The sequence below is a fragment of the Sceloporus undulatus genome, chromosome 7, assembly GCF_019175285.1.
Source record: "Sceloporus undulatus isolate JIND9_A2432 ecotype Alabama chromosome 7, SceUnd_v1.1, whole genome shotgun sequence".
Taxonomy (NCBI): domain Eukaryota; kingdom Metazoa; phylum Chordata; class Lepidosauria; order Squamata; family Phrynosomatidae; genus Sceloporus; species Sceloporus undulatus.
Genome location: NC_056528.1, coordinates 7,295,737 through 7,300,167, shown reverse-complemented (window position 1 = coordinate 7,300,167; position 4,431 = coordinate 7,295,737). Strand labels below are relative to the sequence as shown.

At 45.4% G+C, this 4,431-nt stretch overlaps 1 long non-coding RNA gene across 1 annotated transcript; it reads left to right on the top strand.

Moving 5' to 3' along the window:
• Positions 1–1,355: 1,355 nt before the first annotated feature.
• LOC121936851 lies at positions 1,356–2,619 on the top strand. The gene is made up of 2 exons (XR_006105038.1): positions 1,356–1,432; positions 2,001–2,619. It is a non-coding gene; the product is annotated as an uncharacterized LOC121936851 (long non-coding RNA).
• Positions 2,620–4,431: the final 1,812 nt, after the last annotated feature.

The following is a 4,431-nucleotide window of genomic DNA, read 5'->3' as shown; positions in this document are numbered from 1 at the left end:
CAAGTATTTGCCTTTCAATGAAAGGAAGGCAAAGAGGAGGCCATTTTATTCATTGAGAAGGCATTTTCTTCCATCCTCACCAGTCATACATCTGAATCTAGTAGAAACAAAAGGAAGGGCGTCTCTTGAGGATCTCAGGGTCTGGGCAGGTTCTGTTTTGTTTGCCACACAATTCTTTTTAAGTTTCGACTTTAACTTAGGCTTGACAACCAAAGCTGTAAACCTTGCCTTTTGGAATAAGGTAAATTTATCATAGGGCCTGAAGAGACAGGCCAAAATAAAGCTGCTTTGGGTCACTTCGGAGGTATGCTGTTTAATTGATGCATGCGTCCTAAGAGTCCGGAACCTGCGCTCCAGTCCTTAGGACTGGATCGTGCCTTTGTTGCGGCTTCCGGACTCTTAGGACACATGTATCCTTTAAACAGCATACCTCCAAAGTGACCCGAAGCAGCTTTATGTTGGCCTGTCTGTATGGGGCCATAGTTGATTCGTCTTGACCCGTTCTTCTCGGACGTCGTTCTAAGATGGGCTGCAAAGGTTTTTCTCTCTTGACCGGAAACGTTGGACCCCAAAGTTAGCACATGGACCAAATCCTCAACTGTGTTGTAGTCACAACGACAAATGCTTTCATTATGATGAGTCCCATTATAGCAGCCTTCTAATTCAGCAAGGAACAATATGTTCAGATGAGCCTTTGTAAAGTTTGCCTTTCTATACTCAGTTTACAGTATCAGTAAAATAGGATGGTAAATGGCATAGTGGTTTGAGTATTGGACTGTGACTCTGGAGGCCAGGGTTCAAATCCTCACTCGGCCATGAAAACCCACTGGGTGCCCCTGGGCATGTCACACTCTCTCAGCCTCAGAGGATGGCAAAGGCAAACACCCTCTGAAGAAACTTGCCAAGAAAAGCCTGTAATAGGTTTGCTTGAGGGTCACCATAAGTCGGAAACAATTTGAAGGCAAACAACACACAACACAGGGGCAAAGAGAAAGGAACAATCTGTTTGGGAAGGTTAGCTGATCTCATGGTACAGTCTGTCCGTGTTATGTGCGGGTGCGCTATACGTGACTTTCAGCATATGCTGAAAGCCGCCTGGGGCACAAGGGGCAGCGCGTCCCATTCAGATGAATGGTGCGCGCCACCACATGCACAAGCGCCATTCACTTGAATGGGACTTGAGCATGCGCGGAATTTGGCTTACGCGGGGGGGGTCCGGAACAGTTGTATCTCTCAATCTCCGTTCAACTGAGAGCTCAACAGTGCCCTCAAAGACGCCATATATAATGTACAACAATATAATAGTTTTAAAAACATACCTTTTATGAGGAAGCAAGGACTTAACGGATCGTTCTTCTTTTAGATCTGCCTTGAAGGAAGAGAAGTTGCTCGTGGTGCAGACAGGCTCGAGTTCACCATGCTTGGACTTGAGGTAAGAGGTTTTCCATGCTCTTCCCATTTTGTTCCCATTTTGATTTAGTGGCACAGTGGGACTTGGGCAAAAATAGGTTGACTGCAAGAGGAGAAACCCTACACTTCCCACATGAGAAAATATAACATGTGAAGCCGAAGGCTTTCACGGCCGGCATCCATAGTTTGGGGTGGGTTTTTCGGGCTCTGGGGCCATGTTCTAGAAGAGGTTTTTCCTGACGTTTCACCAGCAGCTGTGGCTGGCATCTTCATTCATTTCTGAAGGTGCCAGCCACAGCTGCTGGCCAAACATCAGGAAAAAAACTCTTCTAGAACATGGCTCCATAGCCCGAAAAACCCACTCAAAGCTATGCAAGCGATTAATGTTAATATGACCCAAGCGCAGAACGGTGAGGCTGATAAGCAATTGAGGCTGCAGGAATTCTTGTTAAACTCTTATCAATGTCCTGCATCCCAATCTACCTGGTGCCCATCTTTGTGCCATTTTTAACATCTCCACCGGCATTAGCAAGCCATGATAGGGAAATGCCTCCTGTAGCCTTCTTAGCAAGTGCTGCTTCTTCTTGCAGCCGTCTGGACAAAGGTTTGGCCAACCTGGTCCGCGAGCGGAAGACAGACCTGGTCATCATTGAAGGCATGGGCCGCGCCATCCACACCAACTACTATGCAGCCCTCAAGTGCGAGAGCCTCAAACTTGCAGTTATCAAAAACTCTTGGCTGGCCGATCGCCTCGGAGGGAAGCTCTTCAGCGTCATTTTCAAGTACGAGGTGCCCCTCAAATGACCCAGCAGAAAGACTTTAAAAGGGTGAGCCCAGGCCGCGGCTTACCGAACCGAAACAGGACTTGCACTAGTTCCCTTTTAATTGTAAAGAATGTATTTTTATTACCACAGGGGGAAAATATGAGTTCACACAGACGATTGCGTATTTATATTGTGCTAACTCATATACTGGCTTTTTCTTTTTGTAAGTGTTTAATGCTGCAGTATTTGTGACGGGGGAAAAACAACAACAACCACAACACCAGTTGATTTTCTTTTTGTTCCGTGAGATAATTCAGTCTTGACATATTTAATATCGATGAAGTTTCTTTTTATATGTTGGCCTAAGTATATACAGTACCAGCCATAACTGGCCAGATACCAAATAGAACTTTTAAAGAGCAGAAAGAAATCTGTTCATGACTAATTTTGAGTCGGTAAAGTTTTTTCCTCCCTTTCGTTGGTTGAGAGATTGGAGAGCTAGGCTGACCTAGTGGTTTGGGTGTTGGATAGGACTCCTGGAGACCAGGGTTTTAATGCCTCCTCAGCCGCAGAAACCCATTGGGTGTCCTTTGGTGAATCACACTCTCTCAGCCTTAAAGGAAAGCCATGGAAAACCTCCTCTGGATAAATCTTGCCCCCCCTAAAGTCCCATTATCACCATAAGTCAGAGTCAACTTGAATGCACATAACTCAGAGCCAACATAGTATATTGGTTTGAGTGTTGGACTCGAATGCCATGGAAACCCACTGGGTAAGCCACCCACTCTTTGTCTCAGAACAATGGCAAACCTCTCAACAAATCCTGCCAAAAACAAATATCCATGGGTTTGCTTTAGATTGGAAATGACATGAAGGCACTCGATAACAACAACATTTGCACAACCTCTGATGTTATACTAGAGGACACTTGCTTTAGGAACTATCAGCAGCAACAGATGGAGAGCATCATGAAGTAGTGGCAGCAACACCTGATCCTAACAAATGTGTGTTATTAGAAGATACATTTTCTTTCTTAGTGGTTCCTTCCATCCCCAGGGATATGATCGCAATGCAATGTTACTGTGTGATAAAAATTAGTGTGGTCACTCAGATTTATGTATTTTACAAGGTGTATTTTAATTTGGGACAAGTGTGCAAAGTAGTGGTAGTAGTGGTAGGTGATGCCGCCAAGGGCTGGGAGCGGAGAGGGCAGGAACATCAGAGTTGGTATCTACTCTGCTGGTTTTGACAAGGCAGAACTCAGCCTCGAAAAAAGTATTCTGGAGGCAAAGAAACAAAGAAGGAGGGAAGAGAAAAATGGGTTTGGAGCAGTGCGTTTGGGCCTGTGCTAAACAGAAAAGGTGTGTGCTGAATGCCATCACGGTCCTCCAGTTAAAGTCATTGTAGGGAAGGAAATGTAACAAGGAAGCTTTGCTTTGCTTGTGTGTCCTAGAATGACTCATGGCCAGCAAGGGGCCTTTACCTGTGTCAGATTTAGCATCTCAAGAAGGATACAAAGGCCTGTTACAGACTGCCAAAATAAAGCTGCTTTGGGTCTCTTTGGAGGTATACTATTTAAATGATGCATGCATCCTAAGAATCCAGAAGCTGCACCAAAGCTGCACTCCAGTGCTTAGGAATGGAGTGTGGCTTTGGCGCGACCTCCGGACTCTTAGGACCCATGCATCATTTAAACAGCATACCTCCAAAGTGACCCAAAGCAGCTTTATTTTGGCCTGTCCAGTTCAGGAATACTGTGTCAAGTTCTGGGCACCACAGTTCAAAAAGGATGTTGAGAAGCTGGAGGGCGACCAAAATGGTGAAGGGTCTGGAAACCATGCTCTGTGAGGGGAGACTTAGGGAGATGGGGGTGTTTAGTCTGGAGAAGAGATGGTTAAGAGGTGATATTATAGCCCTGTTTAAATATTTGAAGGGGTGTCATATCGAGGATGGAGCAAGCTTGTTTTCTGCTGCTCCAGAGAATAGGATCCAGAACAATGGATGCAAGCTCCAGGAAAAGAGATTCCAACTAAACATTAGGAGCAACTTCTTGACAGTAAGAGCTGTGTTTAAGGAGTCTCCTTCTTTGGAGGTTTTTAAACAGAGGCTGAATGGCCATCTGTCGGGGTGCTTTCATTGTGAGTTCCTACATTTGTTCCGCTTTGCGTTTCGTTTTCTTGCAAACCACACGCTCCCAACTCCCATCTCTTCACCTTCGTGTCCCTGTTTGGACAAAACAAACATGCTTTCTCTTCTT